At 32.2% G+C, this 14,063-nt stretch overlaps 2 protein-coding genes across 6 annotated transcripts in view; one reads left to right on the top strand and one right to left on the bottom strand.

Annotated features, from left to right (window-relative positions):
• Positions 1-14,063, bottom strand: part of Ctnna3 (catenin alpha 3) — a 1,666,222-nt gene that overhangs the window by 1,093,873 nt on the left and 558,286 nt on the right. The window lies entirely within an intron of this gene.
• The window catches only part of Lrrtm3 (leucine rich repeat transmembrane neuronal 3), a 173,091-nt gene that overhangs the window by 149,438 nt on the left and 9,590 nt on the right, over positions 1-14,063 (top strand). The window lies entirely within an intron of this gene.

Below are 14,063 nucleotides of genomic sequence, written 5' to 3'. Positions count from 1 at the left end.
CTCAGAGAGGAAAGTTTTTTTATTACATAACATTCTTTTTTTTTTCAGTTATAGGTGGACAAAATATCTTTTGTCTTTTTATTATTATTTATTTATTCATTTTATGTGGTGCTGAGGAGCGAACCTAGAGCCTCACACATGTGAGGCAAGCACTCAACCGCTAAGCTACAACCCCAGCCCCATTACTTAACATTCTTATGCCTAAGTCTATTCAGTAGGCATCCTCTTGCTCATCTTATAGAAGCATACATAAAAGGTAAAGTAACTTGCCTGAAGCTAAACAGTAAATCAGTATCCTATACTAGAATTAGAATAGTGAGTCCCTTATATTTAGTTGGACGCATAACATTGAAACTATGATACTTTCCGTTAATAACTAATAACTCTAATAATGTCCAAATGTTTCTCTCTTCCTCCTTTAGTTCTGACAGGCAGAGCTTATAAATTTTGAACACTTCAATTTGATTGCATCTCAAATATAGATTAATGTGGCAACAGTAATAATTATTGAATAAATGACTGTTGGCAGAGCATTTAAAAAATGCTTAATTCTCTGAGCTCATTTCAGCTACATACCGAACAGTGATATGAGAATAACAAGCAGTGAACTGTGTAGAAAATGAACGCAGACATGATGGAGTGTTTCAATCAATCAGCAACAATATTATAATCATCTCTTTCACTTATTGATAATTTACTATTCCAAGGAACACACATATCATCTCCAGAACTAACAACAAAACATTAAGGTGGAGATTATTATATTCTTTTAACAGATGGCAAAATTGTGACTCAGAGAAGTTAATTGGCCCAAGGTCACCTATCTAGTAAGTGATAAGAGACTGACCCTTCTTTCCATCCCCATTGCTAGCACCTGACCTCAGGCCCTCATCATCTCACACCTACCATTTTGCTATATTTCTGTAACCTGTATGTATGACTTCACTGCTCCACTATATGCACCCTTTGCTCCTGCCATTTTGATTAGTTCTAGTTTCCTGACCACCCATGCTGTTTCATCTACTGTGCCTATCCCTCAGTATTCTTTTTGTTTCCCTTCAAGTGAGTTCCTAGTCTTCCTTCAAGACTCAGCTTAAGAATCTCCTCCCTAAGGATTTCCTGACCCCAGCCTAATAAAGCTGATGGAATCTTCTTCTGGAGCTAATGCCTAACCCTGATAAAGGCTGAGCTTACTCACATTTATGGTTATATGCATGGATTACTCTTGAAAACTGATTGTTTCTTGAAGATAAGAACCATGTTTCAATTATCTTTTAATCACCAGTACTTAGAACCATTCCTGAAACTCAGCTGGTGTTCAAGAGAGAAAAACACCTATGTTATGTTTTTAAATATAAATTTTTAAATCATTTTAAAATCAAAATTTTAAATACCTATGCTAGAATTTTTAAATATTATAAACCAGATAATTTTATACTGCATTTTAGTTAAAATTAGATTGGCTACCCTTTCATTTGTTGTTCATTTCCCCTGTTGTACTTATTAATTATAAAATATATTAGATAGTTTGAACAACTGCTCACTCCCTTGTAGTCCATCTGTGCTTTCTTCTCAATAATGTATTGAAGTCATAAGTGCTGGATTTATTGCCTCAGTGATTTCCATGGCACAAATCGTGATTTCACTACAGCACTGAGCAGAAGGGAGAGCTAATGGGCAAGGCAGAAAATGCTTAATCAATATCACTCATGGCATACATTTAAAACCCTAAACCCCCAAGCAGATTTTGAAAAGGGCTACAATCAAAACCCCTGTCTTTAGGAATGCATTTACTACACTATGAAGTTGAGAAATGCTTTTTTGCCTACAGATTCCTAATTACCCCACAGGCCTCTTAGGGAGACACTGAGTCTATGGATAATGCAGCTGGATCACAGAAAAGAATTCCTTGTAGGAAAGATACAGGAATGTATGGTTTCCAGGAAGGGCCTTTCCTCCTAAAAATGTGTACTTTTATTTTTTTTAAGATAAAATGCCGATTCTACATTAGCACAGAGAATTTCAGAATTTCAGTGTTGAAAGAAATCTTAAAGATTAGGTATTAGCCTTGGGACTGGTAGGTATGCTGTAAACTAGGTAGGAGATAGACCACAATATTTTGAGTCAAGATACAGACCAGATTTTTTTGAATAGGAGCCATTCACCTCCTATATTAACTACATCAATGATATTATGTGCTCATGAGGAGTTTAAACAGAGTGCTGAACCAGGCAGGCAATTCTGCTATAGTCATGTGAAGCTACCTGTTTGTTCTGATGATAAAGTACATGTTCACCTAAGGGTGAGAAAAGACAAGATCAGGGAAACACTAAGCATATTAGTATAAAGACTCCTGCATTATTAAACTTCATTAACTTTGAATCCCTCTAAATTACCGGAGTCTATCTACGTTCTGTGTGTTTTTTTTTTTTTTTTTTTTTTGGGGGGGTGGGGGGCGGTAGTACCAGGGATTGAACTCAAGGGCACTCGACCACTGAACCACATCCCTAGCCCTATTTTGTATTTTATTAGAGACAGGGTCTCACTGAGTTGCTTAGGGCCTCGCTAAATTGCTGAGGCTGGCTTTGAACTTGCAATCATCCTGCCTCCGCCTCCCAAATTGCTGGGATTACAGGCATGTGCCATAGCACCGGGCCCAGGATCTATCTAATTTCTAAGAGAAAGATTCTTCCTTTCTGCAAAACCATGGTGCTAATGTCCTCAACTAGAAAGAAGGGGTCTAAGATATAGTCTTAGCACTATGATGCAAATATAAGGCACATAGATACCTTTTCACTGAACACAATGTGAGGATGAATCAGTTAATAGAATGATTAAGAAATAAGCTCAGCACTTTCTTCAATGTTCTTTTCACAACTAGGAAATATGATCTCAATGCTAAAAAAGTAGAGCCCTATTTTTCATTCCACTCCCATTCCTAAAATAGAATGACTCTACCTCATGTGTTACTTTTCTACCTCAGAAAAACATTGTGACAATGCTCTTATACTTTTAGCACTGGATGTACATGTGAAATGTTCTTAATTATTAAAATTTGTATGTTCTTCATGTTCAGGAGATAAGAATTATTCAGATACTACATAGTGACTGCAATTCAACAATAAGAATCCAGTGTATTTATTGAGCAACTGTGTGACTTCCCCCTGCCCTGTAACTTATATGTGTCCCAATTTCATGTCTCTTAATAAAAAAAATTAAGAAACCATTAAAATAAACAAGCCATTCAAAATACATTAACTCTCTCCATAAGGCATTTGGAATTGTTCCAGTTATATATTTTCAAGAGTTTCATTTACTTCCAAAAGCTACAAATATTGTATTAAAATGTAAATAACTGAAGCAAATAAAAAAGTATAAAGAAACAATAATAAAGGTAAGAAAAGTCAATTAAGTTTTCTCTTAGGAAGAAAGAAGGACATGATTAATTCTGTTGAGAATTTAATCCGTTTCCAGGATCAACAATGCCAGTTCAAGGAAGAGTTGCCTTAATTTGGTCACATTTCTCAGGTAGAGGGTAGAATCAGGAGTCCAGGGTTTCCTTCTAAGTTAGAAAAAACATGATAAACTAAAAGCATTCTCCCTTTTCACCTATACTCATAACTAGTCTCAAGATTACTTATTGTTTTTCAACTTTGTATTCTCATATCCTGAATGAGAATAAATGATACCCTCTCAGACACAGTAGGCACTCTACCCTCATATCTATTGTTTTTTAAGTTGTCCTCAAACATTTGGCACAATTCTGTGACCAGAGTGAGTATTCCACAAATATTTATTGGTGAAGAAGGGGAATAGAAAAAAAAATACCAAAGATGTTTCTACTGGGAAAAGGTCACTAATCATTATCTAATTGCATAATTTTGTGTTACCTCATAGAATATCAGAACACTATTAATATATGTTAAAATTAAATCTGAGATGGAGAAACAGATATTAAAAGATTGATTAATTTAAACATTGTTTATTATTCTATTATTCAAGCAAGAACATCTTTAGCATGAGAAAATAGTGATTTTGATGCCTTAGATTGCATTGTCTAATCCTTACATTTGATTTCCTTAATCACATATTTTTGCAAGACTCATGATCAGTTGTTCCTTTCTGATCTTATTGCTTTGATAACAAATGATACTTTGACACTTTCATGGTAGATACTTAAATAACAGAGTTAAGTAGAATGAGAAATGCTTAATATCCCTAAAAAAGATTAAACTTTGAAAGAAGTCTATATCCCATACAGAATCTAACTAGTGTACCATATATGTTAAAAATTATAGTTCATCCTTTTCTTCATCACTGATCTTATAGCATTCAGATTACTAAATAGCACTATAAATTATATGATCTAACAATAAGGAAATCAATTGAAAGTTTTTACACAATTATAATTCTTATATAACTCCCTCATATCTGTACCCTGTAGATCACTGAATGTCAAGCCTTGTTAAAATGAGCTGGAACATTCTCCAAGTAAGGTACCTGATGATACTGAGAAACATTCTCCAAGTAAAGCATCTGATGATACTGAGGATTGTTGTGCAACCTCGGGCTTCAGTTTTACTGTCCAAATGTGGCCTAAATCATTTTGGTTTTTGAAAATTGCATTTGATAACTAATATGAACCTCCAATTGAAAACAAATAATTACATTATTAATGAAACAAGATAGACCATTAAGAACTAACACCTCACATTTAAAGTCTTTCTGCTCCCTGCCAGTCTTTCCACTAACAAGAACTTTCAAAATTTCACTAATATAGAAGCTGCACAAGCTCTGAAATCCTTAATCTCTATGGAATTTCAATTTCACAAGATTGAAATCAATGAAATAAAATCAACATATAAATCAGATGAAAGTGGAAAGCTCGTGCATGGTACAGCAACATAAAGCCTCACAGAAATGTCAGAAAGTCTTTCCTCTACTCCCTTTGTATCCTACACATACTTCCACCCACCAGAAAAAAATAATATTTTACAACTGCTAGCATGTAAGGCTAGAGAATTGGGTTTGTTTATTTAGGATCCCTAAAGTAGCCAACAGTGGATAAATGGATATGAATATGCATGAATAGAAAAGTAGATTGATGGATGGAAGAAATATTATTATTATTATTTCACACTCATGTGTATATAAATAAAAATTCAGAAGAAATTCACTGCAGTAGTTCATCCTTACAGAATCAAATTCATCTGAGGACTCTTCAAAAAGAAAATATAATTTGGTCTAAAATGAGAGTGGAAGTTTTATGCAAAATTGGCAGATATATGTAGAATATCACCTCCTTTAGTTGGGTGATAATTTCATTCAGAATCTGAAGTAATTTAATAATAAAACGGAAGAGAAATACAATGCTGATCAATAAGAAATTCTGTCATTTATAGGCTTGTTTGAGGTGTTTTGTTTTATTTTAAGAGATAGGATCTCATTAGTTTTACAGTCACCCCACTTGAATCAAATGTATGATATGTCAAGATCATTGTAATGTTTTGAGCAACTAATAAAAAATGTAAAAAAAAAAAAAGAGAGAGAGAGATAGGATCTCATTGTTTTGCCCAAGCTGGCTCCCAACTCCTGGGCTCAAGCAATCCTCAGCAATCCACCTCACCCTCTGGAATAGTTGGGACTACAGGCACAGTCCACTATAATATTGGAATGATCTCAAACATTATAATTCAGTTTAATTAGGGCAGCCTGTCCAACAGGAGGATAGCCACTAGGTTTCAGTGAATTCTAAAATGCTCTTTTCTAGGTTCTAGTCAGGAATGGAAATTTCTAAGGAAGTTGGAATATCAAGTCCAGCCAAACAGGACAAGGTCTCTAGAAATGGTCTGTTTTGTGAGGAATGTTGAGACTACTGTAAACTAGAGCAGAGGGAAAAGGCTCTTGGAAAGCAATAGGGTTATTAAAAGTCATGAGAGAATACCAAACACATACAATTGTTCAGGGAAATCACATATAGAGCTGCTCTATGAGACTAAAACACCCTATCAGTCAGATACAGATCTTTTCCAGTCACTTATAAAACAGTATCAAAAACTGTTATTTGTTGTTTGGAGTTTCTAAAACCTGGTTGTTACATTCTTAGAGACATATACTAAATCTAGACAAAAAAAAAACTCAACTGCTGTATCATTATTATAACACCCTTGAGTGAACAACTGTAACTACATTTTCCAGGCCTCGTGGGGAAGAAAAAGAATGATGCTTTCAAACTGATTAGCTACAGCACCTCATTGCACGGCAGTATGAAGAAACAGATTTGGAAACACAGCACCAAGATTAGTGAAGCCTTTGAGTCATAGTCTCAATTTGGGTCTCATCATTTTACCTGGCAACAGTGCCAATTTAGCAGGCACTGGGCTGTGCAGAAAGATTTGCATGTAAATGAACACAGCATTTTGCTTTGCCTGAGAAGAGAGGGACATCACTTTCTCTAGCATTACAAAAATAAAACAGAGATTGACACAGAAGAGTCCAGGGCAGAGTCCATTACTGGGAAAGCTAATTTGGCAGATGTGTCAAACTCCTGGAGATCATGAGCAGCACTTCTAGGAAGCACTAAAGAATTTGAAAAATGCAGATGTGAAAGGCATTGAAGAATAAAATATAGACATAACATTCTGAAGTGATTATTTCATTCTTAGTATTCCTTTACAAAGTTTTTCATATTTCAAATATATAATTAGTACTTTTCATAATAAAAGGTATTAAACCAATTTTTAAATAAAGAAAAATTTTTAATAAAAATAGTTTTAAAATAAAAAATAAAGAAGAATATCAAACATTGAGATTGAACAATGCTACATGCTTTATTATTACTGTAGAATTTTGCTAATTATTTTAGCCCCCCACCTCTAATCTAGTAATCATGGCCTGGATCTTTACATAATGACACTTTAACAGATAATCTCAGTCATATGGTTCCCGTAAAGCATAGTCATCCCGGGGAAAAAAAATTTCAATTTCTTCCCTATCTATGCAAAATATCGCTTACTCTAACTCCATTCAGTCAAGTAGTTTTTTACTAAGTTTAAAGAAGCATGTAAGACAATATAAAGCATGGAGAAATATAGTTAGTAATAGATTCTGGCATTCAAAAACATTATGGTCTAATATGAGAGAAAACATAAGTACAAATAAAAGTGTCAGAGGTGGATCTTAAAAATATAAATATCATAAAAACAGAATAAGGAACTACCTTGATTATTAGAGAACAGAAACAAAAATGTGTGGGTAGATGGATAAGTGAGTAAGTACATGAATCGATGGAAAATTGAGAGATGTCAATTGCAAAAAAGAAAAATGCTCTTTTTACATAAAGACCTCTCTTAAGAACAAGGACTTGGACTGGCCTCAGTTTCTAGCACAATACCAGAGATCAAAGAAGGCATTCAGCAAATCTCCATTGAAGGAATGAGTGAATAAATTCATGAATAAATATTTCTATTTCATATTATAGACACATTTTAAATCTATGCAAACAATTCATATAATTAATTCCTATTGATTTCTTATTGAAAAACTGAAATAGAAGCAAAATGTTTTATAAAGCAAAAAAGCACATTCACAGTTGCCACATCATTTAAATGTTTAATTTTTTTAATTGCAAAGATAAAGACACCTTCAGTTTATGATTCACCCATTACTTAGATGGAATGAGGGGACTACTAAGGTACAAATTTGTAAAGACACATAAAACTGCTAAAGTCCAGAATTCTATTTTTATTCTAAATACATTTTGTTATAAGAACTATGACCTTTCAAATGGAACTCTTAATTTATTTTTTCTCTCTGTGTTTTAACCCTGGGGGAATTAACTATATAATGTACTTTTCACACAAAAAGCACTAGTAGAATTATTATGTTTCTACAAACAATGTTTTCTTTCACCTTTTTCTCAAACTACAGACACTTGAAATTTTTCAAATTCACATCAATTTCCTGCCTTTTTTATTACTCTGTACTTGTGATCCCAGAAAGGTAACTTAGCTCTGCAGAAAATACCAAAAGTTAATATTAAGTCTTGAATTACATCTAAGAATTTTAAAATACTTTAAAGAATTTTCAAGTTAGGCTTTTTAAATGTTTTTAACATAGATAACATCAATTCAGCCTCTTAAGTTCTTCTTGGAAATGTTTTTTAAATAATTTACTCATAGAATCAAGATAATTAAAATTAATGATCCAAGTGTCTATTGTACACACACCAATTAACCATTAGAATGCTAAAGTTTTCTAGGAGATAGATTGCTCTTCAAACAAATAAATCAGTTTCAAAGTAAAATATATTATCTCTGTGGGAGAGTCTATAAAAGTAAATATTGAATCACTTCCCAGAAGTGTTGACTTTCACCAATAAATCAGGAAAATAACAACATTACTTTTAAACAAAAAAAATGGATATTTCATTTTACACCCACGGAGGATGAATAGTATAGTTGGTAGAATCAGCCAATCAGCACACAACACATATGTGTGGATATTGATGTCCTTATACACAAAAACACTATAATTATTCTCTAGCCCACCATGCCTCACACGTGAGAGACCCTAGGTTTGATCCTCAGCACCACATAAAAATAAATAAACAAAATAAAGATATGGTGTCCATGTATAATTTAAACATTTTTTAAAAAGATAATAAAAAAGAAAAAAAAGCAGAAAAATCCTTTCATCAATGGAGAGAAGTAGAATTCTTACTAGATAATATTTGGCCTTAGATAAATGCTAGATTTATCTGTGAAATGGGGGGACATCATGGCATTCTTTTCAAAGATAATTAGTAGTATGAGTATTTATACTTACTAAAAACTATATCCAGAAATAACATATGCTTGAGGAACTGCTAACCAACTAATTCAATATGAGAAATACACATACAGGTTCATATATATATACACATATTTTATAAATATATATAGATATTATTATTTATACAGTGAATATAAGGTTAATAATTGCTTTTATTTAATCACAAATTGGAAACTTTAAAAAACTATTCTTTCCCTTTATAATCATATACTTAGCTTAAACATTATATATGAATGGGGAAAATCATTAATACTTGTTTATTTTTATTTAACTATAATTTTTATAAGAAAGGTACATATTATTGATGTTGAAACACCTACTGAAAAACTAGTACTAGCAAATGTCATTGACATCAAGATATTACTATTTAAGCATATCAAAATTTTTCCCAAGAGAATTTTCCTAAGTAATGGGTCAGCTACTACCTCTTATAATTAGAATAGCATATTTCTTAGCTCAAATGCTTATGATAATGCATTAAAATGTGTCAAATGATAATGTTTTCTAGAGAGCAAGTTTCCACATTCCTGAAACTGTATGAGTTATGCTTCAAGAATAATTATCTCAACTGGAAAACAGTGACTTAGAATTAAAGGAAGCCATGAGTAATTATATGTAAAAGTTTATCAGGTAAAAGAACACTGAAAGAAACTGTTCTCTCTCAGAAAGGCGGGACAAGAGGATTCTATGGATACTTTAAATAGAAGATTCTAAAGAAAGGTCTGGGAAGAAAGAGAAAGAAAGGGGGGCTCTCACAAAAATACAAGGAAGACAAAGAGGTGAAGATGAGGAGTGAGAGGAAGGGAAGAGAGAATGGCAAGGGGGAGTACTGGGGAATGAAATCTATCAAGTATGCTAGGTCCATGTATATGTACAAATACACCAAAGTGAACCACACACACACACATACACATACACACACATGTATGCGTGTGTGTGTATATATACACACACACACACACACACACACACATATAAAATAGACTAGTTAAAATAATAATAACAATAAAGGAAGATCACTGGCATAAGGCAAGCAGATCTGGGGAAGAAAAATGGGAAGGGAAAGTACTGAGAAATGAGATTGATCAAACCATATTATGTACCTGTATCTATATGGCACAATGAATTCCACTCTTATGTATAATTACAATATACCAATTTTTAAAAAAGAGTCTTAAAATAAAAAGTTTTGGGGAGGCAGTAGCCTTATTAGGTTTAAATCTCCTACTGCCCCTTCTGGAACCAATCTAATCATTTTAGGCACATAGGGTCACTGCTTATTTTCTTTACGAAGTTATATTGTCCAAATTGGAATAATAAGTAGAAACTAGGACTGTATTGTTGAACACCTTAACCATATTGAAAAGCATATAATAGATCAATTTAAAAATAGAGGGGGAGAGAGAGAGACAAAGGAAGGGAGGCTGGGGTGTGGGAAAGAGAACAGGTTAGTTTAAAAAGAGAAAAGAAAACCAAGGCCACTTGGTTATCTGAACAAGAGGATGCTGTGTTTGCTGTGGCTTAGTAACAGGTAGAATTTACATGGACTGCATCTAAGCTTCACACAGCATTTAATACCAACTGGTAGCCTCTCCATCTCTACCCAGCCATCAGTCACATTGTTGTGCAAGGATATGTCCTCCCAATAGAATCCAAAAAAAAAAAAATTGCTGGATTCACAGTAATTGCCCAAAACTCTGCATCAATTTTTTTTTCTGATGTGAAATATATCATATGCAAATTTTAATATTCAAATATTTAAGATAGTTTATTTGAAATATAAACAGTTTTCCTTCTATTCAAATTTTTTTCAAATAATGGAAATATCACAAATTGTCATCTGCAGTGTTTCCAAACAAGTGACTATAATTTGAAAGGAGCAGATAAATTTCCTTTTATGGTAAGAACCAAAATAAAGCTCTCATACAGTACTGAAACTTGGGGTAGCAAGTGGTGTGTTATTACTTGAGGAGGAATAATTTGCACATGTTATATTTGACTTTCTACTTTAATTGCTTTATTTAAGAATCTAATACCCCACATTGAGAAAGTACTAAATATTTATTATGATGTTGATATGGAGAAAGAAAGTCATTACAAAAGTACATGTAATATGTTTATGAGGAAAAAATTTTCTGACAAAAATATAATTTTTCATTATATTTAGAGCCAAAAATATTCCTCCCCACATAAATTTATATAATATCATATTTTCATTTACATTTATTATATTTAGGACTTATTACTTTGTATGTACTCAATTGTAAAACCAAACTACAATGCTTACAATTACATACAAATTTATATTACAGGAATATTCTAATATAATAATTATTTCAAAGAGTGTAGTCTTTTGGTAAAAGTTTCATCTTATTAATAAACAAACTAGATCTTAAATTTAAATTAAATTTATTTGTACACTACATATTTTGATATATGTTGTAGCAATCATACTTAAATTCAATATATGGTGAATTATCATGTATGGTAACTTGTAGGAAGAAATTATGATTTAAAAGAAAATCACTGATCTTATTCTATGTGTAAAACACTTGGTTCATTCACTAGTATTTGGTTTATACATATTGATTATCATAGTGTCACATGTGCAGATTTAATAGATTTTTATTCAGCAGATTAGTCACTAAAGAATAAACCTGCCATTCACATCTATATAAAATACTTAAAAATAAGAAACTAGGAAAGAAATTACTTGTATAAACCCAACAAAATACTCTCTGAAAATTATCTTACCATTCCAATAAAATTGCCAATGAAAAAGTATCATAATTCAGCAAACTTATCTGAGCTCGATTTTAAAAATCTGTAAATGTTAATATGTGTGTATACATATGCTATATTACATATATATTTACAGGTACGTATATTATATTTATAAATAGCTTATATAGACAACATAAATCTGTTATAGTTATCAAATGTATCAACAAAATTTGTGTTTCTCATACCTTAATAGAATGGTTTTGAAATCATTAGTACTTACTATATAGATGACACATATACATGTATACAATATCATGTACTCCTATAAATGCACATTTGTATCTATCCAATGCTAGCTCCTATATTTTCAAAATAATTTTAAGTCAATTTTTAAAAATCCATGCTCTATTCCCATATGGTTAGCTGTTAAATTCTACTTACTAATCACCTTTCTGTTATTTTTTGATAGTAACTATCATCAACTGTTAAGATGTACTTTCAAATGAGAGAAAAAATACATGTTAAACATCTATACTGCTTGTAAGTACTGTCCCAATTTTGGAAAGAGCAAAATGTCAAAAAAAGTGAAAAATATATTGAAACAATATAGGCATGAGTATGGTGTTTCCAAATAAGACATATTCAACAAGAAGAAATCCTCTAAAGAAAATATGTGAGATTTTTTTTTAGTAGACATTCATAGCAAACTGTTTAATTGATATGGTTCAAATTAGGACTTATGCTCTGGGTATCAGCAGCCTCTAGATATTAAATCAAGCAAGAAATTATGTGTATACAAACAAATAGAAGAAAGTATCTTGGCATATTATTTTTCAGAAATTGTGACGATAGAAATTATAAATCATTCACAGTAGAGTTAATTCCAAGAAAGCCAGAAAAGATTTAGCATGTGTTATGTATAATTTTCTATGACAAATAAGAACAAGTATATAAAACCCTACAAATATATGACCCAAAACACATTGCAGAGCATTGATTTCCCAGAGGCCAATGTAAAACTCATGTGCCCAGCTATGTTTATTCTCTCCTATAATTGAAATCCATTCATGCTGCACAATTGCTTTTACATGATAAAATATCTTAGTTATTACATCTGTAACAATAGAGATTCTTATTTATTTTAAATGGAAGTATTCTATTTTACTATTAAGTATTACCTTTATGATTTCTCAATTGTCTTGACCATCTTTAAATTGCTATAATGTATTTTATTCACATATCAGACAAGTTTATGCTTCAAATTTTAAAATTCTACATAAATAGAAAAATTACTCAGGAATTTCATTTGGTGAACTGCATTACACTTTTGTTTCCAAGGACTTTTGATACATTGATATACATTTATTAAATAGATAATCTCAATATAAGGGAATATTTATACTGAAGAGAAAGTAAGGAAATAGTTTCTCAAGCAATTTTATTGAAGGAGAAATAAGTGTGGCTGAAAGGGTAGGGATGAAAAGAGAAGAAGCTGAGGGTTCTAATCATGGAGAAGAAGGAAGGGGGAATAAAGAAGCAATTAATAAAAGAATAGAACCTAGACATTCTATTTTCCTTAGTTTTATGCTCTAATCTCAATTGAGATCAGAAGGTAAATATAGTTAGATGTGCTCAAACAGAAATGCATTTTATTCATTCACTCAACAAGTTTTCATTAAAGGAAATCCAATAACATGAATTAGTAATTAGGATATTGTATTAGTTCATTTTCTGTTGCCAGTAATACAGTACCACAGACTGGATGAATCATGAAGAAAAGAAGTCTAGTTTGGCTCAGGGTTCTGAAGGTGTAAGATTGAGGGCTCTCACCTGGTGATGGCCATCTTGCTGCCAGAATCCCATGGAAGCACAAGGCATCACACAGCAAGAGACTGGGAACATGTATATGTATATATGTGTCTTCTCGCTCCCTCATTTTATGAAGTCATTGGGATTCAATCCTGCAGGCTCCACCCTGATGAGTTTATCTAAACCTAATCAACTTCTCAAAGCCCCACCTCTAAATACCATAGTCAGATTAAGTTTCCACCCATTTAATACATCAACATATGAGGTCTTGGAGGACGTGCAAACAATATCTAAACTAAGATGGATATTAAATCAAGATCAGGTTGAAGGTTCCTCAATGTTACTTACTTTTTAGGAGAAGCATTTATGTTATTGGAGAAAAAATGGGAATGATCTATAGACTTTGACAACTAATTACATCTAAGACTACCTGTTGTTTGTAACGTGTCTCCCTTCTGCTCACAATAGTCATATGTGACTTTTTTCCTTCACATCCTTATATCTTGCTTTCTTTTATTAGCAATGGAGTCAGTTCCTCACCTGTTCTACTGGTTCTTTCAAACCAGCATCATCTTTTGATGATTTTTAGACCTTTACAGAGGAGTTTTCAATTTCCCTTGGGAGTTCTTACAGTTCCTAATTTGAATACATTAACTAAAGTATAGCATTAATGTTTCAAGGAATCTTTGTGATGAAAG

The sequence above is a fragment of the Marmota marmota genome, unplaced genomic scaffold, assembly GCF_001458135.2.
Source record: "Marmota marmota marmota unplaced genomic scaffold, marMar, whole genome shotgun sequence".
NCBI lineage: Eukaryota > Metazoa > Chordata > Mammalia > Rodentia > Sciuridae > Marmota > Marmota marmota.
Note: the sequence above shows the minus strand (reverse complement) of the source record. Positions and strands in the feature narration are given on the sequence as shown.